The 22,206-nt window shown below is 41.8% G+C and overlaps 1 long non-coding RNA gene across 2 annotated transcripts; it reads right to left on the bottom strand.

Moving 5' to 3' along the window:
• Nucleotides 1-539: 539 nt before the first annotated feature.
• Nucleotides 540-3,309, bottom strand: LOC143484541 (uncharacterized). Of its 2 annotated transcripts, XR_013122653.1 has the most exons (4): nucleotides 3,134-3,309; nucleotides 1,779-2,732; nucleotides 1,266-1,392; nucleotides 540-796 (listed from the first exon to the last, which is right to left on the bottom strand). It is a non-coding gene; the product is annotated as an uncharacterized LOC143484541 (long non-coding RNA). The 2 variants fall into 2 exon arrangements; XR_013122652.1 differs by having other exon boundaries at nucleotides 1,266-2,732.
• Nucleotides 3,310-22,206: the final 18,897 nt, after the last annotated feature.

The following is a 22,206-nucleotide window of genomic DNA, read 5'->3' as shown; positions in this document are numbered from 1 at the left end:
CAAGCAAGCATTAATACTTCTACCAGGTGCCAAGCTACACAATGCTCAGCTTAGTAGAGCATAATTCTTCTGTTGTGGCGAGATGCAGAAAAATGTTTCACATAGTCGTCAATGTTGAGGGCACGCGCCCTCCTTGACTCAACACTGAGAGTTCCAAGGTGACTTAAGCGGTCATCAGCCATTTTTGTCCTGAGGTGCGTTTTAATCAGAATTAAGAAAGAATTGTCTATGTACCAGAAGCTGTTGAATGCCCTCATACGTGTTCCATGCTGAGTTTTGGGGAATTTTGTGAGACAAGGCTGAACAGGACTTTCATCTTTGGATCTTTAAAATGTCAAATATAAATAAAAATGGTCAAAGAAACAGTTAAGGGATCCAGAAGATTGTTAAAAACTAACTGCAGCTATTACGCCTACCACTTGGTCCTTTTGGAGGAGCAAACATGGTACTGGACACAGCTGGGGAGTGGTCAGTTGCATCTCCTGGCTCTGGATCATCATCCTGGTCAGAGGCATATGTATCCGTGTCCCCCCCTCAATGAAGCTACATTGTAAAAGAATATTTTAAAACAAAATAAATATTAATCCATCACTTTAAAAAACACATGCTCTCATTGAAAATAGAAATTCTGAAGATTCAATATAATCAATTACTGAACTAAGGGTGCGACGACCTCTGTAATTACTCTGACCTGGTGATGGAGGGCTGGGTTGTATTTCACACTGACTCTCCCTAGTCTCATGGTGGAAGCTGTCAGGACTGCTGATGCCAGGGTTGATTTCTGTCTTTGCCTGATCTGTACAAAGAAGTCAAAATTCTCCCCCTTCTCAACTCACCCTATGCAAAAATAAGCCAGTCGTGTTACTTCTGGCATATCTTACAATCCAAATATACGAAATAGGAAAGCTGCTTTCAGCATTCCCTCGATCATTGAGTGACAGTGAGTGACTGTTTTTGAAATAATTAATTGCACTTGAGTACATATTTTCAGTAACATACTCATCACTGATACAGTCACACAAACTTAATTCGGGGCAAAGAGACCACTGTAGATGTAAGTTTAATATTCAAACCACAACCTTCATGCCAACACCGGTGCATGAATCAGCTAACGGCATTCCAATAAAATCATTGGAGTTATCTTGATACTCATGGGTGAAGTATCACCACATCGTAACATTAGCAAAGTTAAACTACAAAAAACATTCTATCCGAACATAAGTCACTTTAAACATGACTGACTTGAATGAAACCATAAAACGTACCTTAATACATCAACAGGTAGGCTGCTGTTCTCCTTGCCGCGTTATTTTGTGAGCGTTTTTACTCTTCTCCTCCTGGGGTGGATTGCTGTTCTGTGATACATAGCACCAACTACTGCACAGGAGGGACCTAGCAGTCAATGGGTATTATTACCGATTACAAAACGCAACAGGCTCTCAACAAGATGTGCGGTGACATGTCAGTCATCTGGGGCGGGCACTTGGGGTGGCCAATCAGAATTCAGGGGGGTCCAGTGCCACCCCGGCCCCTGCTTTGGCTCCACCTATGGATGCAGGTGGGTTGAAATCGGCAGGTGAAAGAGCCACCTGAGGAGCCAAGACTGTTGTAAGGAAGACCTGAGGAGGTCCAGAACAGGTGGAGGGGGGATCTGAGGGGCCAGTAATTGTGCTGGTAAAGATATCCAGCTGTATACTAGTTGATGGAACCGTTGCAAGTTAGGTGAAGTATTATTAAGTATCATATATATGCTCCCCTGCATTGATGGCTTTACCAACCTGGAAACCTGGGAGAGTTCCTCCACCTTTGGAAACGTTGAACAGTTTCGTGCTGAGGTTCTTGTTTAAATCTGCAATGCAGACATCCAGCAACATCGTATTCCCAGATGTGAAGCAAGCACATTCCTGCTCCACAGAGAGACTGTCGTTACGCTGACTCCGCAGCACATGCTGTTGCCCGGATCCATGGAGATGCAGGTGGTTCTGGCACAGAGTCGGCTGGTAGGTCAAGTCAAGTGGCTTTTTATTGTCATTACATCAGAGTACAGGTCCACAGATGTGGGAATACAATACTTGCTTGCAAAGGTGTTAACTGTGGAAAGGTTTCCCTTTTCACCGATGGTGTGCATTTAGTTTAATGTATATTCAGATTTCCATGCAGGGTTGTTTTCAGGCTGGAGCCATTTCCTCTTGAGCAGACTTTCCTTCAACAATGCACATCACCTTTAACATTAAGTATGGTAATCCTGGCTTTTTGTCTAAGATCAAGAGTAATGTCTGTTCTTTTCAGTGTTTTAACACATTTCTGGAACCCGAACCCTATGAGGTTTTCCCCCCCCTCGTATGAAAACCTATTCGGTAACAGACTGGAAGTGCAAAAGGCAGACGGGACACCCAACCACCAGGTCATGAGGTCAGCCAAGCAAGAGTCCACCTGGTCAAATGGATGAGGCACCTACAAAGTTTGGGGGAACCCACCTACCGGAAATTCTCTCAGACTAATTTCTGCGCAGTCATAGTTAACTTGGAACAGTTGTTCAGGCTACCAGAGATACCAAGATTTACCATGGGCAAACTGAAGCACCATACGCTTCCTTGATCTGAATTCCCCTCCCATCTGTACATGGAACATGGAGTGAATTATACTGGTTATTGTTTTGCATTGCTCCATGTGGAGTGAAGCAGCCACGTTAGATTTTCCTGGCCTCTGTGCACCCAAGAATTGCTTCAGGCCTGCAGTGTAGGACAAAGTCAAATCAGTTGGATTGATTTTTCCCAGCAAGTGAATATATGCACGAGACCATAATCTTTTGAAATATTTGGGCTGAATGGTTTGTCAATTTATGATGTGTACACAGTTTGCTTAGATCATTTTTTTTGTTAAGACATGCAAAACAGTGAACTTAGGCAAACATCCTAAATGATAAGATTTGTAGGAGTTGATAAGAATGCCTTTACACTAAAGATATAAAATTATCATGGTGTTGTTCAATTTGGTTAGGTATTTGTTTAATGTTTCCAGGAAAATACTTTTACAAACATGCAAGAGTTAGAAACTAGATAATTAATAAAATCTTCATCAAACCTTTATGATCTTATATAGTTTTGTGTAGCTGGATATGAACTCTCCTTACCTACAGAGAAGTTGTTAAGACATAGGTCCAGAATGGTCCAGGATTAAATTACCAGAAGAGTCTGATATGGAAACTAAATCGGAGTACATAGGTAAGAACTGAATCAAAGATACTAAACAGGCAAGGAACAATATGTGCAAAAATTAGTATAGAATGAAACTAGCATAAAACTTGAACCAAGGAAAAGGAATAACAGGCTAAAAATGTCCTGTATCAAGAATTAAGAAACACAAGTTTAAGTAACAAAGGGAAACTAGGAACAGCTGGGAACAACTAAGGCAGTGATTAGAGAAACAAGGAGTTGAACAAGATCATGTGGATAGACATTGAGGTTCCTAGGGGAGGGGCAACCGTGACAACATCCACTAAAAAAATAATCTAAGGATAAACAAATAATCTGTTTACACCAGGGGGGTATTCCTAGAAGCGGGTTAAGTGAGAAAACCGGGTAAGTTAACTCAGAATTCACGGAAACTCAAGGTTTTCCGTTCCAGAAACCAAGTTTAAAGAGTACCTGAATAAGTTACTATAGCAACTTATGCTCTGAAGGTAACCTGCTCGCTGGCAGGTTAACTTGGACCTGAACCAGAGTTACAAACACGTCATCATGACGTGTCCTTTCCTCGAGGATCATGTGGATATTGAAGCCTACTATCATTTTCGGATTATTTTTTAATGAACGTTATCGTTTTTCAGCACAATCCATTACTTACATCAATAACATTATTAAGCGTCACATTTCAAATATTACACATTGCGGATCAGCCCTAAATTCTCTCCAGATTTTTATACATCGCTCTTCGTTTTTTGCTAGTGGAAGTTTTTTTATAGTGTAGGAGATGCGGAATCTGTCAGCAAAGCTACTGTATGTCGGTCTGTCCGAAAACTATGTCTGGCATTAAAATGACTAGTGCCCGGTTTTGTGGTGTTTCCTGGGCATAAGCCAGTTATGGACATCAAAGAGGAATTCCACAGCATCGTTGGTTTGTCTTTAATTCACATGGACGATAAAGAAATTAAGCAAAGGAGAAGCAGTATATAACAAACTTCATTCCATTTACATTTTAAGGATTTCCTAGAGTGATTGGCTGCATTGATGAAACCTACATATGCTACCTATTCCAGCACCATTAGAACATGAAGGCCTGGCGGTTAGGGAACTGGTCTTGTGACCGGAGGGTCGTGGGTTCGATTCCCAGACAGGCCATGACTGAGGTGCCCTTGAGCAAGGCACCTAACCCCAACAGCTCCCCGGATGCCGGGCTAGGGCTGCCCACCGCTCTGGGCACGTGTGATCCACAGCCCCCTAGTAATCACTAGTGTGTGTGTGTGTGTTCTGACTGCATAGATGGGTTAAAAGCGGAGGACAAATTTCGATTGGGGTGTAAAAATCACAATTGACAAAATATGGCACATTAAAAAAAATGAAGGCGATTACATAAACAGAAAATCCATCCATAGCATTAATGTACAGGTACTAACCTTTATAATACTTAATGAATAATGTACTTATCTTTAATGGTAACAAAAATAACGTAGCTATTGTCACCAGCCACTTTCCCTCAAACTGGACATATATAGACTTCCCTCCCCCTGACTATATCTCAGATTTGCCACCAGTCCAGAGACCAGTCCACCAGCCATTTGGCACCATGCACTATGCACTTTATCCCTGTCCCATTTACCTACCTCACACCCACTCACACACACTGTACATACTGTACTTATATTTTTATATTTCATACTTTATACTGTTATCTATTTTACATTTTTTTTACCTTGCTTATTTAATGTCTATTGCCTGGCTTGCACCATGACCGTCTTGCACTATGTTGTCCTGCACTATGTTGTATGTAATTGCTGCTGTGATATTTTGTAGTATGTAATTGCACTGAGGCCTAGCCTAAATGTGTTTTGTTGTGCTGTACAACCCTGTTGAGAATCGAAATTACGTACACTCCTTCCCAAGTTTCAGCACAAAACAACACGAATGTACACTGAAGTAAAAATAAAATTATAAATGATAGTAGAGTGAGACAATAACTGTGCAACAATAACTGTACTGAGTAAACATATGTGTGAAAAAAGACATGAAACAGGACAATAGTGCAATACAAGGGTAGTGAAGTGGTAAGATGAGATGGGGGATTAAGAGGGAATAACAGTACCAGTGTAGCAACATGTATGAACAATAGTGCAATATAATAGCTTATGGCTGGTAAGTGAACAATTTAGTGCAGCTCTTTAGGACACAGTGGTAGGGGGTATTAAGAAAGTGCAATGTGAGCAGTAGTGCATGTATGAGATGTGTGAGTGCATAACAGTTCTTGTAAGTACTGTTACTAGGTTTCAGTACTGTGTTGATCCGGATACTGTATGAGTGTGTGCTGGGGTTAGGGGGGGGGGGTAAAGCTGGGAGGGAGTTCAGCATCCTCACAGCCTGGTGTATGTAGCTGTCCTTCAGTCTGGTGTATGTAGTTGTCCTTCAGTCTGGTGGTCTTAGCCCTGAGACTCCGCAGTCTCCTCCCTGATGGCAGCAGGCTGAAGAAGCTGTGTAGTGGGTGTGTTGGATCTCCTGCCAGGCGGAGGGCTTTCCGTGTGAGGCGGGAGCTGAATAACCTCCAGAAGGGAGGGGAGAGAGGTACCGACGATCTTTTCGCGCTCACGATACGCTGGATGGATCTGCGGCAGGATGCCGTGCAGGCCCCATACCACACGGTGAGACAGGTGGTCAGGATGCTCTCTATGGCCCCACTGTAGAAGGTGCTCATGATGGGGGTTGGGGCACCGGCTCTTCTTAGTTTGCGGAGAAAGTAGAGCCGCTGATTAGCATTCCTGGCTAATGATGCTGAGTTGGTGGTCCAGGAGAGGTCCTCTGTGACATGCACACCCAGGAACTTGGTGCTGCTCACCCTCTCCACCGCAGTATCGTTGATGAACAGAGGAGTGTGCTGTGTGCGAGTTCTCCTGAAGTCCACAACAATCTCCTTGGTCTTGTCGGTGTTCAGAGAGAGATTGTTGTGTTTGCACCAGGAGGCCAGGCAGCTCACCTCGCTCCTGTAGTGTCTCAACATTGTCGCTGATGAGACCCACCACCGTTGTGTCATCCGCAAACCTGATGAAGAGATTGGAGGGGTGCTCTGGTGTGCAGTCGTGGGTCAGCAGCGTGAACAGAAGGGGGCTCAGCACACATCCTTGGGGAGCCCCTGTGTTCAGTGTGATGATTATTCACATCATACCAAGCTGGGCTTGTATCACTAGTCCATTGCCCATTTTTCCATAGGCAAGGCTCATGTAGATTTGCTGCATGGGTTTTATATACAGTTGTGATCAAATTTATTCAACCCCCAATGCTGCGAAGGGTTTTATGGAATTCAGTGCACATTTGTAATTGTGTTCATAATGAAATCTTACAAGGACTTGTTAAAGAACTAAATGCAACTAAGATAGCATCAATTTTTTTTGTCATAAAGTATTAAATGGCCTTTTTGTGATTTCTTCATTGACACAATTATTCAACCCCTTTACGACTACCACTCCTAAGAACAGAGGTTCATTCCAGTGTTTTCCATCAGGTATTGAAAACATCTGTGGATGTCAACGAGCAGCAATCAAGCATGATAAGCACCAATTAGGCAGATTTAAAAGGACTGTGATACTCAGCTCCTTCTAGACATCTACTGGTGTGTTTCCAAGCATGGTGAAAGCAAGAGAATGGTCCCAGAAGACAAGAGAAGAGGTTATTGCTCTTCACAAGAATGGCAATGGATATAAAAAGATTGCGAAGTTGTTAAATATTCCAAGAGACACTATCGGAAGTATCATTCGCAAGTTCAAGTTAAAGGGCACAGTGGAAACGTTACCTGGTCGTGGCAGAAAGAAGATCCTGACCGCGACTGCTGTGCGCTACCTGAAGTGTAATGTGGAGAAAAATCCCCGCGTGACTGCTAAGGAACTGAAAAAAGACCTGTCAGATGTGGGCACTGAAGTTTCAGCTCAGACAATAAGGCGCGCACTGCATAACGAAGACCTCCATGCCAGAACGCCCAGACGCACCCCCTTGCTGACTCCAAAGAACAAGAAAAGTCGACTGCAGTATGCCAAAAGTCATGTGGACAAGCCACAAAGGTTTTGGAACAGTGTACTGTGGTCAAATGAAACTAAATTAGAACTGTTTGGGACAATGGACCAGCGCTATGTTTGGAGAAGGAAGAACCAGGCTTATGAACAAAAGAACACCTTGCCTACTGTGAAGCATGGCGGGGGGTCAATTATGCTTTGGGGCTGTTTTGCTTCTAATGGTACAGGAAAGCTTCAACGTGTGCAGGGTACCATGAATTCCCTTCAGTACCAGGAGATCTTGGAGGAAAATGTGATGGAGTCAGTCACAAACCTGCGGCTTGGGAGACGTTGGACCTTCCAACAGGACAATGATCCGAAAGAACACATCCAAGTCCACTAGAGCATGGTTGAACATGAAAGGCTGGAACATTCTAGAGTGGCCATCGCAATCACCAGACTTAAATCCAATTGAGAACCTCTGGTGGGACCTAAAGAAGGCAGTTGCAGTGCGCAAGCCTAAGAATGTGACTGAACTGGAGGCTTTTGCCCATGAAGAATGGGCTAAGATACCCATAGGTCGCTGCAAGACACTTGTGTCAAGCTATGCTTCACGCTTGAAAGCTGTCATAACTGGAAAAGTATGTTGTACTAAGTACTAAAAAATAATGTCACTAGGGGGTTGAATAAAACTGATAATGATGTGAGCACAGTAAAGACATTTGTGGTTATTCCATCATAAATATTATGTTATGTTTGTCTAATTTATAAGTGCCTCTTTGATATAATTGTAAATAAGATGACTGAAATGATCAAAATCAATGTCAAACTGGCCAAAACACTTTATTTCAGTGGGGGTTGAATAAATTTGATCACAACTGTATATGGAAATAATTGTACGAAAGAACTTTTTGCTCGTGTATGGAGTGAAGGTGCTTGTGTAGGTGCAACGGTCACATTTATTTAATGGATGTGGTTATGTGCATGTGTAATTTAGTTTTTATTTAGGAATAAAATGTTATAGTCTCAACTTCTCCAGTTGGAACATGCCTCCCAATCTCTGTCATGGCGCTTCCAGGCACAGACACAATGGAGAGTCAGGTAAGAAGCAATGCTAGATCATATTTCTTTAGCAAAAAGTTTGTTTTTAAGACGATAACAGGCAGGCTCTGTCCAGTGGTTTTATTTATACTACTGACTGCTGTGCTAGCTTTGGATAACTGTAGCCAATTAATTAACCATCGTTAGTTAGCTAGATAAACAGCTTGCAGGGTATTTGAACATAGCAAGAGAAGTGCATCTCATTTGTTTTGCCCCATAGTTTTTATATCAATGCAGCACTAGCTAGTTAACTAACACAGGCATTTGCTGAGCTTCGGTTAGCTTAAGCAGTAGAAAAAAAACACCGTAGGACACTAGTTAGCCAGTATATCAGAACACACAAAAATTCTACAGTACCTTTTGCTTTACTAGTAGTTTTTAATTGTCAGTCTTCAACATTCAACATTGCCCTAATTAGCTGTCATTTTTTGTGTAATACTATCTAGTGAGTTTTTTGCTTAAAACTGTGGTCATACGATTCCATTCCATAAATGCAGGCAGTGATCCTTTTCACATTTATTTTAAAAATCATCACAACACAAGTGCAGTAATGCAGTACTCAGTAAGTTACCACTAGGAATGGTTGCACTAAAGTGCTCATATTTGCCAGGTAGAGGGATCAGCAGCCTGTTTGGGGCTGATAGAATTGTGCCTTCACAATGTGCTGTGTACCCTATGACTTTGATACCAGTAACCACTGTTATTTACAAATAGTTTTGTTTTTTATGTGTCTGATTCATTTGAGTTAAAGCTGAAGGATGTTTTAATAGACAAATATCATGATCTCGTTCCCAGGTGATGATAGGAAGAGAAATCTTGCAAAGACTACAGGCGAGGTTGGAGCAGGCCCTTCAGAGACAACCTCGGGATCTGGACTATTTAGTTTGTGTGTGTCAGTGAGATGACACTAATAAGATCACTTGCTCCTTATGTCACATTCCCCAAGAGGTGCGTAAAATGTAATAAAGTTGAATTGGGGTGAAGATCTTTGGACTGACCACAGGAATTAGAGACGGTTCTTTTCTTTTTGGAATCAACCTCATTAAAATGCTGTGGAACTCAGAGCTCCTGCTGAGTCTGTGAATCCCTATATCTACAGAACTGCACTGTGGAAGCAGTGTTCAGACTGCAGGGAAATTTAAATTGATTTCAACTTTCACAAATGGAAATAAGGAACAGTACATCCAGACTGAAACACATCTGTACAAATCCAATTCTAATCTGGATACAATTCAGATATGCCCAGAATCGGATTTTGGCTGGCAGCCTGAACATAGTGTAAGCACAATTTAAAAGTACTGATACATAGCTTTCCATCTCTGATAAGAAATGCATGCCTTTGTACTTTACATTCTAATATATTTTAATGTTGAATTGATGTCTCATGTGTGTTCTACAATAAGTGTGTTCATTACAGCTATTGTGAATATTTCCAAAAGGTACTTGAAGGGCTTCAGAATCTTATTACACTCATCAGCACTGAGCTGGATCAAAGAAGAACCACCGTTTTGGTCGATGCAGTTGGTGGAGCAAGAGGACGTCCAAAGCTCTGTGTTTCCAAAGACCACCTTGAGCACCTTATGGGAGCTTAGGACACAGACGCTACAGTAGCAACTGGTTAACTAATGTGTGCAGAAGTAAAAATCCCCACATTCACAAGAGGATGCTGCCAGCTGGACGCAAAAGATGTAGAGGAGACACGGCAAACAGCGTGTACGCACCAAATACACCATACTAAGTGGGAACATACCACTGAGAATGGTGCTCCCTTGTGAAGATGAGGACATGGTTTTACTTGACAAAACTCTGTCTGTGTGCTGTGCTTTGACTAATATGTGCCCAATATAACTTTCGCGGGTGCGCAGAGCATTTTCGGTCTTTCAAAATGAAAGACCAAAAACGATCAAATTCACATTATATTTTAAAATAAAACACAGATATTGAGCAGGAATTGAAGTAATATATTGTTGTATTTTTAACTCCGTTACACCAGCATTCAATGCGTCGTGAAGTGTAGGCGTAACCCAGGTGAAACTAGACATTGGTTATTAAATAGTTAATAAATAAGGATAAATATCAAGCAGAAATTCATCAATTAAATAATTTACTGTAGTGGTATTAAAAATGTCTAAAATAGATAAATAGGTTTAAAAACATTTTTAATGGTTTTGGTAATTAATTTTATAATTGGTTGCCGGTGAAAGGGCGTGTCTATCTTTGATAGTCCTTCTCTTCCGGAGGATTCTCCCGCCGCAGAACCGAGGAGCGGGAACGGCTGAGGTAATGTTGAGAGTAGCTCCAGTGAAAGAAAGAAATATAAGTGTATTTGACGATTTATTTTGGTTATGTAAGTGTTTTATCTACCCTTCTGTCTATGTCGACAGACTGTGGTTTTGTTCAGCGTTTTAGTTTTGAACTGCTCTCGAGAATCACGGAGGAAAAGTGAAAAGTTTGAGGAGCACGCGTCCAGCGCGTGATCGAGGAAAATGGACGGAGCCACCAGAGCCAGGAGCGACTGGACCGTTTTGTGCGTCGAAATAAACGTCTTTTCTCCCATTCGGGGAGAGTGGACATCGCAGTGAAGGCCGGGTGCTTCAGCCTCTCCTTTCCCTACCGAGTATCTATCACCAACCGCGGTAAGAAGTTCAAGTTTAATCCGTTACTTTATCCGCTCGTTTTAGTCCCTCCCGCCAAAACAAATCTCGCACCACCGCCCGCCACGTACGCATTTCTGTCGCCCCCCGCCCGCAATCCTAATATGAATATAATTATTTAAATTTAGTACTTGAAACTTACGTATGTATTTATTAAAACAGCAATATAGCAATGGATCGCGCTGTCCAATTTCTTATAGTTACTTGGATTTCCCCCGCATGATAACGATTGAGCCGCGGCCATTTTCCTCCGCGGTGATCAAGCGCGCTGTAATAAATCGCTGTTTTCATCGGTTTGTAGGAGTTTCTTCCCAGAGTTTAAGTAATATGATATAATTGAATGAGCGCTTTCTCTCATCCCGTTAGAAGAACTCTCATTTCGCGATTCTGTTTCTTTTTGAGCCTGCTTGAAATTTTACTTCGCGTTTGGACCATTCAAAAACATCGCGGGGTTTCAAAAGATATTAACCCTTTCAAACCCGAATTATGTTCCAGTAATGAAAAAATATACGAATGCAATTTTCTGTCTGTAATGAACTCCAAAACAAGACTCTGTAAAGAAAATTCAAATAATTAATTTTGTCATTTTTTTATGTCCACTGCAGTGGACGGTGGGTCTTAACAGTTGTAAAGCAATGCTATACAATATGAATAATTTTATGGTTTGTTTGTTTTTCCCTTTTAGAACATAAACCTGGTCTATAAACTAAAACTGCTATCTAAGTTTTGGGAACATCTCATATGAGAAATAATACATATTACATGTAACAAGGAGAAATTATTAGAAATTATGGTTGCATTTGAAAACAACTTTTTAAGAACTTGAAAATCACTTTTACTTTACTTTTGTTAAAGAATTGCATTTTTTTCTTTAACTGGATCCTGTAACTACAATATTAAGGCATGCCAGGCCATATCTTAGTCATTGTCTATGAGCTGCTTTGAAGCAGTAGTGGACATGGCACTAGAGGTCTGCGTGGGACTGCTTTTTTAATCCCGCTCCCGCTTGTTTTAGACCCGCTCCTGCCAAAAAATCGCTTGTTTTAATCCCGCTCCCGCCCGCACCTGCTTGTTTTAATCCCGCTCCCGCCCGCACCGGCCAAAAAATCGCTTGTTTTAATCCCGCACCCGCCCACCACATACACATTTCTGTCGCCCCCCGCCCGCAATCCTAATATGAATTGAATTAATTAGATTTAGTACTTGAAATTTTCTTATGTATTTATTAAAACAGCAATATAGCGATTGATCGCGCTGTCCCATTTCTTATCACAGTCCAAACACATCCCGTTAGGTGACGTACACCAACACTTTCTGACATGTATCACAACAAGCCGATTTCCATCTCCATTAATTACAATGGAATATGACTTCCATACATCAGACTTTCCTGTAGTTGGCTTAATTGTGGTGTATTCGCCTGTTTTAATAGAATTTTCCACAGCTGAAACTGGTTGACTATCTACAGCAGGGGTCGGCAACCTATGGCACGCGTGCCACCATTGGCACACCGAGGCATAGTCACTGGCACGCGACACGCTGGACCAGCATCAGCAAAAATATATATTTTAATATTAATTATTATATTAATGGATTATACTTTCGCGAGTGACCGTAGCGCGCGACTCCGCACGCACACCTCGCGCGAACGGCGGAGGCGTTTAAGCTTGGCGATCGATCGCGATATAATACTTTTTGTGTCGATTTACACCTCCCCCCCCCCCCCCCCCCCCCCCCCCCCCCCCCCCTCGGTCAACAATTTAAATTCGTCGCCATAGTGGCACACTCATTGACTGGACATGTTAAAGTTGGCACTCCATGTCTCAAAGGTTGCCGACCCCTGGTCTACAGTCTCTGCCATTTCTGTAACAAAATGACGCACACTTCATGTTTGCTTAGCCAATATTTTGAATTAGTTTATTGCTTACTTACTGAATGATTAGTTGTTTTCGTCCTGTTCCTTATGCATGGAAATCATTGCGTTATTATTATAATTTTCTAGATTATTAATTTGCGGGATTTTTCTACATGTATATGTGGTCCCGCTCTCGCATCGCCTGGAGTAATTCAACTCCCGCTCCCGCCAATAACAATTAAATTCTGTCCCGCGCCGCAAGATATTCTGTCGGGACCCGCGGGATTACCGCGGGAGTGCAGACCTCTACATGGCACTTGTCACAGTACACGTGTGTTCCCAGTGCATTTTAGATATTTACACCTGGTTCCTTCTTTACAATCATCGTAATTTGGCATGTGGCCCATCATGTCCAAGTGGACCTCTTGAGTTGGAAGTCTTTCAACAGAGGTTTTCTTCAATGGTTCCCCCTGAAGTGGTGGGCTTTCTGACATTCCTGGTCTTCCTCTTTTCCTTGCTGCTTGTGGCTTCCCAGCTTGCACAAGAGCTTCTGCAACATTCATTTTGAAGTGCAGTAAGTCCAGTGTGTCCCGTTGAGGAATGCCCTGGCGTTCTTTGTCTCTTTGGTACTCAAGCCAGCTGTTTACAGCAGCCAGATCAATGGCATATGTAGTCATTCGAAGGGTCCATTTTCTGGACTTAACATCTATCCTGTACAGGCTTATTACTTGATCCAGCTTGTCCACACCGCCCATTGCCTGGTTATATCTGCACAACTTCAGGACACTTGATTTTCACAAAGTACCCTTTCTTTTTATCCCACCTCTCAACTTCATCTCCCTCTCCAGCTCCAACAAAGTTGGAAGCCATGACCACAGTACGATTATCAAACCACTTGGTTAACACTACCTTCCCATCCCTGCTCCTGACCTCATTATGGTTCCCTCTTTCTCTTTTAGACATCTCTTTGTCACTCATCAGTGGTGGGTTGGCAAAGCGGGACACCCTAGCTCAGGGTACCCGCGGGTCCTTAAAATGTCTTAAATTTAGTTTTCCATATTCAAGGCCTAAAAATGTCTTAAAATGTCTGGAATTTTATGAGGGGAGGCATTAAATTATTATAAGTCTGTGTTGTTCAGTTGTTCTGGCGCCGAATCTAGCGCTAATGCAGAAAAAAAAACGCTCCAGGGTCCTAGTGCTAGATTACTAGCGTTGGAGTATACGGCCTCAACGTCAACAATTTGCGTTCGCCAACCCCCCTCCCCGTCAACAATTCTCGTTCCCCCCCCTTCAACGATGTGGAACACACCTGCATCCCCAGTAATAGTATTATTTTTTCTTGTAAGGTATTAAAAAGGTCTTAAGTCATTGAATTTGAGATTTTAAAATATGCAGATACCTTGCCCTAGCTGTTCCCGCTGCATGTAATTTTATTTTATTTTTTTTGGGTGCTAACAACTCCAGCAGATTGTAAGTTGTGAAGAAATTGTCAAAGATCTTGTGGTTTGGGCTCTGCAGCCGTTGACAAAAGATGGGTTACCACTGAGGCTCCATGGCCTAAGATATTCTTGTCCCTCAGAAAGCTCTGTGGTGGCACCCTGGTATATAAGAAAATCATATGCCAGGCCACTTCTGCCACAAAGAAAGTATATTGTAATGCCCCATGGTGTTGATTTTCCTTTTAATGTACTGAAGACAGGAAAGTTTTCCTCTGAATGTAAAGCTGGGTGATATGGCCCCCCAAAAAAATCTTCGATAATTTTTTTTTAATCCGATTTTTTATTTTCCTCTACTAAAAAACTACAGATAAAGGAATGGTTAAAAAAAGTTAATTTAATTTTCACTTAAATTTCCCATTTGGGGTTAAAGTGCAACCAGAAACAAGCAAAAAACAATTGTAAACAAGTGAGAACATCCAGTAACTTAGAAGGCTTTCTCCAACATAGTTTAAGCACTGACACTGCACCCTCAAGCTTAAAATAAATAAAAAAAAACACCCTCAAAAAATAGATAAATATTTTGGTGCCCTTATTAATAAAATGGAAAACATACAATTTAACAATTGTTGCGTACTGACAGTCACGCTGTCTACATTCTGATTAAGAACAGGGCTGCCCTCACTTTACCCTAAATTCCAGCACTTTTCAAACCTGGAACACAATGCAACATTGATTTTTGTCAGGTAAGTGTTCCTTCCCCTGTTTTTGAGGGGTGTCTCTATACTACCACATATCGTTTCGGACGTATAAACGCTTCCGCCATTCGCGCAGTTTTGCGCGAAGTGTGCAGAGTCGCGCACTACGGTCACTTGCGAAAGTATAAACCATTGAAACAGGTTCGGTAACCGAGGCAGAAACTGCTTAATCCAAAATATCCCGCGGAGGGAAACTTTATTCACAACGCAACTGAACAATAGCACTCTTCGCACTCTCACTCTATCTGTTTCAAACACCTTACAGCAAGGCTTTACTTGGTCTACGTCTGACGCTGCAAAACCGAACCAACTCCAGATCACGGAGCTAGTTGCTCCTTTCTTGGGCACAAGCTCTGCCGTCGTGTGTGTGTGTGTTGAGGGTGGATGGGTGGGAGGTGCTAAACTCACTGAACTACGGGAGCCCACAGTGCAGCGTCGGTGGTGAAAATTAAATTTTCATAACACATCGTCCTCAACTGTAAATGCGAATTAATAGATAATATCGATACAACAATTATTGATAATGGATTTTTAACCAGGATGTAAATACATTAGAGCTCAGGACATTTGGTTTACGGTATTAACTTCCGAGAGTTGAGATGGGTCAGGAAGCGACGCAGGAGCCCCCCTACACCCCTGCTGCAGGGTTGCCAACTCTCACGCATTGAGCGTCTTAGACTAAAAAGTTACTAGTTTGCTCTGGCGCCAACCACAGGCGATCGATCAATCGCGATATAATATTTACATTTTGTCCATTTTACACGACCCCGATAACAACAAATTACGTTCGCCATCCACTCCATGTTCAAGTCTCACTCCAAGCAATCTTGAAAAGTTGGCAACCCTGTATCGGAGCTGTATAAAAAATGCTGAAACGGAGTTTCCTGAAAACTGGGGGAAAAAATCGCGATTTTAAATCGCAATTTATAGATAAATTGCAATTAGATTATTTTACAAAATCGTTCAGCCCTAGTATAATATATTTGTTGTAATCGAACACTGTTTCCGCATTTGAATTCGTGTAGGCTAAGAAATTATATAATGTAATTAGCTTGATGCTAATGTTATATAGGAAATCCCATATGATTGCTAGCGGAAATTAGCATGATCGCGTTGAATCAAATCACTGATAATTTTTGTGATCTAAACAGCAGGCTGGGAAAGGAGAGGAAAAGGCAGGAAAAACAAATTCATGTGCTGCTAAACAACTTTATTCTGATCAAATGGAACAGAAAGAGAAGAGATTATTGGAGATTATAATAAGAGATAAGTGTATTATAGTGTGTATTTGTGCCTCTTGTGCTCGCAGTGTTTTTGAACTTTCCTTTTCATGATGTCCTTTCCAGGTTGTAGAACACTGCAACGGGCCACCGGCGTGTTCCTGCGCGCACTGTGTATGCACACACCTTCTGGTCCATGATGTCAACGGCACACTGCAAAGAACAAGTACGTTATATTTTGAACTAATTCATTCATGTATAAATTGATTTAGCAATGCCAACACATGCCTTCATGCGGTTGTAGTCTGTCACGGTGTTTGGCTTTATTCTGTCGGCAATCCTCACGTGCGTGTGCATAGTACTGAGAACGCAGATGGTTTTATTAGCCTTGGGGGCATGCACCGTCAGCAGCGCATCGTGTGACCTGTATACCTCCATTTAAAACTTGTGACGTCCCTTGGTGTTTTTAGCTTCCGAAGGAATTTCCCGTCAAATCTTATTTATAGTCCCAAGCAGAGTTGTGTTGCATTCCAGCAGCTTTTCAGCCAGTGACAGAGATGTGAAGAAATTGTGGCTACAGTTCTGCCCTTGCCCAGGTATGGCTTCATGAGTTTCATCACCACATTCTCTGACACACTTTCACCCTTGGGACGATCGGGGTCCTTTTCCAGATATGGAATGGAGTTGCACATGAACTTGGTCTTCAGGTCAGAAGCAACCCAAAACTTTATTCCGCATTTGTCTGGCTTAGAGGCAATGTACTGTGTGAATGAATCTTGACCGGGGGTGTAACACAGGTTGCAATTCTTCACAAATTGCTGCCAGATGTCCGAGATTGCAGCAAACTTGTCGCTCTTTGCGAGCTGTCAGGGCTGGCTCGGATGCAGTTCCCCCAGCCGTTGCTAGGGGCACCAGAGTCGGTCCCAGACTAAACCGGCGTAACCGTACACAGCCAGGTCCCAGCTTTCTCTGTGGTTGCTTATCGTTTAATGGTGTCGCCACCTCTGTTATGCTTTCTCTTATTCGAGTATCTATCTCCTGCTTCGCTTCCTGATCTCAAGTTTTCATAATCCAGTATTTCTTCCTATCCGTTTTGCCTTTATTTTTGGGAAGGACTTTATTTTGCTGCAGCGTTTTTTGGCAGTTACTTTGTTTTGTTCGTTCTGGGTTGCTGTGCGTGTTTCCCTCTCGCTAATACATTTGACACGTATCAAACGTCTTGCTCTTGCGAGCCGGCACTTGGGTCCACCCTTCTCTATATTATTTCATGCGGTGTGTATGTTCCCGTGCTCACCACGTTACACAAGCCTTGCACACGAGCTACATTGTGTCCAGTTTGGTCTTCCCCGGCATTCGGTAAAAACCAAAATGAACCCATATTTTTGCCTTAAATTAAGACGGGACAGGTTGAATATCTCTTTCCTCCGTCTGTTTTGAACCTTGTTCGCGCATGAGTGTCCCAGAATCTGCTGCGTAAAGTCTCGCGTAATTTTGTAATTGCGCAACGCGAGACTTCACCACGACTTGGAATCGATTTTGGGACATTTAAAATCTATTCTGAATCGTAGTAAATGAGAATCGATTTTTGATATATGAATCGATTTTTGGGGGGGGGGGGGGGGGGGGCACACCTCTAGAACACACCCACAGCAGCTCACACAAATGTAAATCTGGGACGCTTCATACATAACGCCAATACCACGCTAATGATAATGTGTTTCTGATTCTATCATGACAGAAGAACACGCCCACAGACAGCAGCTCATACTAACTGAACATACCCCTAACTGAAAAGAAATATCTATCTCTATCTATTGAATTCAAGCGCACACAGCAGCAGACGTAGAGACAACGGTTTCTAACGGCTTGAGGCTAATGTTATATTGGGAATCCCATAGCATTGCTAGCGGAAATTAGCATTATGATTGCAGTGCTATCAGAATATACCCAATAAAGACAGAGAGGATCAAACAAATACATGTGCTATACTTTATTTACAGATGTACAACAAAAATTTAGCAGTATATAATATATTTACAGAGTATATTGGTAGCAGTAGTAGACTGCAGTAGATTGCTGCCTCAGTCTTGCTCTGTGAATTAATATAATAAAGGGTGATGTTTGGTCTTGCTAATTGCTGGCAAGACAGAGGTGAAGGAGGGGTGATGTCCTGACAGTCTTGAAATTTCAGGGGGACTAGTGTTAACCAGTCAAAGACTATGCCACTAATGCCTACCCAGCTCTGTAGTCGATCAAGTATCTCATGATCAACGGTGTCAAAAGCGGCACTTAAATCTAGCAGAAAAAGGACTGAGAGTTTGCCTGCATCCTTATTCAATCTCGGGTCATTTACTACCTTCACTAGTGCTGTGGAGAACTCTGAAACCAGACTGAAAAGTGTAATTTGATCTGATCTCATTTAATACTACCAAGTGAACTGAAATAATTCTACTCCAAACACAATAGTTCACACCAAATTTGGAGAAATGCATCTCTCATCTAAGTAGGCTGGCACACAGGCGCGCACACAGCTGAACTGTGAATATTTTCATTTTCCATGCTGAGCATGCATGCTGGTCAAAGGTAAATCTTTTCCTCAGAAGAGCTACAGTTGTGCCTGTAATTGGGTCATTTCCATTAGCTCAATGTGTTGAGCAAGGTGCACCCAACTACAGTGCTGACTGTGACAACTGACACTGGCCATTATACAAGCACAGACATACACACATGTAAATGTATAGCTGTATCTCATAAACACTTTCACATTCACACCAAACCTTAAATACACACACAACTTGGCCTGTGTGTGTGTGTGTGTGTGTGTTATATATATTATATTATATGCCAAGGTAGGTAGGTATGTGTATATATATATATTCAAACTGAGTGAAAGTCAAAATGTGTAAGAGCAGATTTGCAGATTTTTTTTAATTAAAGATGAAATGGAGATATGAATTTGTTTTTGTTTACAAAGATAAACAACTGACAATCAATAATAGCTGTGTCAAGGATATACACAGCATGATAAACAATATAATCCCACAAGAAATAACAAGTTGATTGCAACAAGCATAGTCATCTACTTGGGTGCCGTAATGCTGAGAAGTCACGTAGTATGAGGCGTTATGATGGTGCTTCTGTATGTGGTATGAGAAGACGACGAGACACCAGCAGCCCATCTGTGCAACAAATGTCATAGTAGAGGTGCAGATGTGCATAACAGGTGGTCCATTAATTGCAGTATTTTTAAGCATTGTGTGAGTCCTGTAGTGTCTTATGATAAAGTCCACGTGAATGCAGAATACCCAGTCTGCATAGTGGTGTTGAGGGAGACATCATGTACTGCTGTCAGCCGGGACAAAAAGCTTATAGCCCCACTTGGTTGGCTTGTCCTTTAGGTACTGCTTCATACCGATCCTTGCTTTGGTTGCCACCATACACTCATCTACGGCGATGTTCTGGTGTGGATGGTAGTAAGCTTGACACGCAGTGATTATCTGGGCCCGTATTTATCAAACTTCTTAGAGTGGAATTTTAGACTTAAGTGCTGAAAAATTCTTAGATTTGCTCCTACTCAGAGTTAGTTATCAAAACTTTCAAGTATAAGAATCACTCTTACTCTCCCGAAAAGTTGCCACCAGGGGACTGAGATGGCACTGAGAAGACAGAGACGTGTGCGAACCTTCATTTTAGGTACACATTTCAATTTTATAGATATGTAAATATGCACAATGCGCAAATATGCACAATAATTAGGCATTAAGATAAGCATGGGTTTAATTTTTTTCTTCCTTTCATTTTTTCGTGCAAGAGTGTAATATTCATGCTGCAATTTTAATACTTTAATTTTAAGCTTTGACGTCTGCCTTGTCAGTTCTTGTATGTCATTTGGGAGTGAGTCCTCTGCCTTCAGACGCTCACTCTTCCTCCGGCCATTCATGACTGGAGGTGTTTGGAAGCGCTGTCAGAGAGGGAGGGGCAGATGGAGAATCTGCGCTCAAGCCAGCAGGGTCGGGAGCACCAGCAGCTTCTTTATTACTGACCGGTGCAATTATTTTATTAGCATCACAGGGTTTGTGTGCAAATCTAAATAAATGATAAAAACCTTGTCTTTGAGATATGCTTTAGAATTTCATTAATGCAAGATCCTGACCCCCCTCCACTCCACAGATCACCGCACTGTTTTCCCCAATGATACGCTGCACCACCTCACAAACTGCGCTAAGAGGCTTGCCCGGTGGTCCTCCGCCTGAATGTGATTCGGTTAGAATGTATGCAGTATCCAAAATAAATCTGAGAAAATATATGAATAACAAAAGAAAGAAGGGAAAATTATACATACCAGTGCATGTCACTTAAAGGTAGATATGAAAATTTTTTTTAATGGATTATTTATTAACTATGTAAATATGCTGTGTAATTTCACAAAAATTATGACTGCAACATTAAGTTAAATGTGAAGGTATTTCAACATTTTCTGAATTTTATCGACATTTCACAGGAAATATTATTGAACATGAGATCCGATCCAGTGATTGGTTCTTGCAGGGGGTTTTGAAACGACGTCATCCAGGATCAGCTTTGCGGCACAGCCAGGTGTCGTAAATCAGCTCTGAGACTGACACTTAAGAATTGCTCCTACACTTCGCTTAACCCTCAACAGGTCCTTGTGAGAAAGTTGCATTCCCGGTCCTTGGGGTGCAAATTGCACCCCTTTTAGTTGGCATATATAAATCAATGGTAACAAGCAAAAGTTTATTAAAATGAAGGAAAAACAATGTTTATTAACTAACTGTGTGAAACATGCACAGTCTATGCATTGAGAAAGTTCACTTAAAGGGGTCAGGATTGTGGGAAGAGATCCCCACTGCCCTGCACAAAGTCCAAGTAAGTATAATTTTAATTCCATTATCGAAATTAAATTGCAAAACGAATCAAATGCACATGTTGTTCAATGATTCATCAAATTACATATCCAAATTATAAGCATTTTTCACACAGTACATTTGAAGTGTTGACAAAGTGTGCTGGACAAGCAGGCCTAGAGCACTTATCACAGAACTTGCGTGTCTTCCTGTCACACTCGCGCAGGCACAGGTAACAACGTTCTTGTGTCCTCTTCACTTTAGCTGGTCTCTTGCTTCCTGTTTCTCCAGCTCTAGAAGTTGGATTGGATCCATCATTGGTCTTCTGAGGTGTACTGGTACTAGTAAGCGTACTGGTATCACCAAAGGGTAGCTCTACAGCCGTGGGTTGTGCTGCATTAGGTGTATTGTGTGTGCCCCATCCCGGGCAAAAACCACGGCGTGATCTGGTCCTAACTCCTCTTGAGATACCTCTTCTTCTTTCAGTCAGTGTAGTAGTAGGTTCATTTACCTGGTGTTCCTCAGACCATGTCTTCTGACTCATCAGATTCCTCAGACACATGAACTTCTGTATCTGAGTCAGGACCAGCTCCAGGCAAATAATCGCCATCTTCACTATTGGCATCTTCTTCAATAACACTATCTTCATCACTGTGTGTATCTGCTTGCATAATCGGTCTAAGAGCTTGAGTTGTCGGACACCTAGCCATTTTATTTATTATGTAACAGTTGAAAGGTAAAAAAAAAAAAAACTAAATGATTGACTTTTAAAAAGGTCCAACTAAAACCCAACATGTGCCAAAATATATGTACATCAAAATTTATATTAATAATTAGAATTAATATATGTTAATATCAATGTAATAACAAGGTAGTAAATGACGTTTTTGGGGGTGCATATCGCACCCCCGATGAAAATGTGCCGGTAAAAATTTGTCAACAGTTATTAAAATATTTTATATGCAACAATATTTAAAAATGGTTCCTTAACAATGTCACAGAGGATCAATGTTGCAGTTTTATTAAAAACATGGTAGTGGCCATAGAAACTGCCGTGGGGTGCAGATTGCACCCCACGGACCCATTGAGGGTTAAAGTGAGACTGAGAGGCTTGATAACTCACTT

Source organism: Brachyhypopomus gauderio, chromosome 20 (assembly GCF_052324685.1).
Source record: "Brachyhypopomus gauderio isolate BG-103 chromosome 20, BGAUD_0.2, whole genome shotgun sequence".
Taxonomy (NCBI): Eukaryota; Metazoa; Chordata; class Actinopteri; order Gymnotiformes; family Hypopomidae; genus Brachyhypopomus; species Brachyhypopomus gauderio.
Note: the sequence above shows the minus strand (reverse complement) of the source record. Positions and strands in the feature narration are given on the sequence as shown.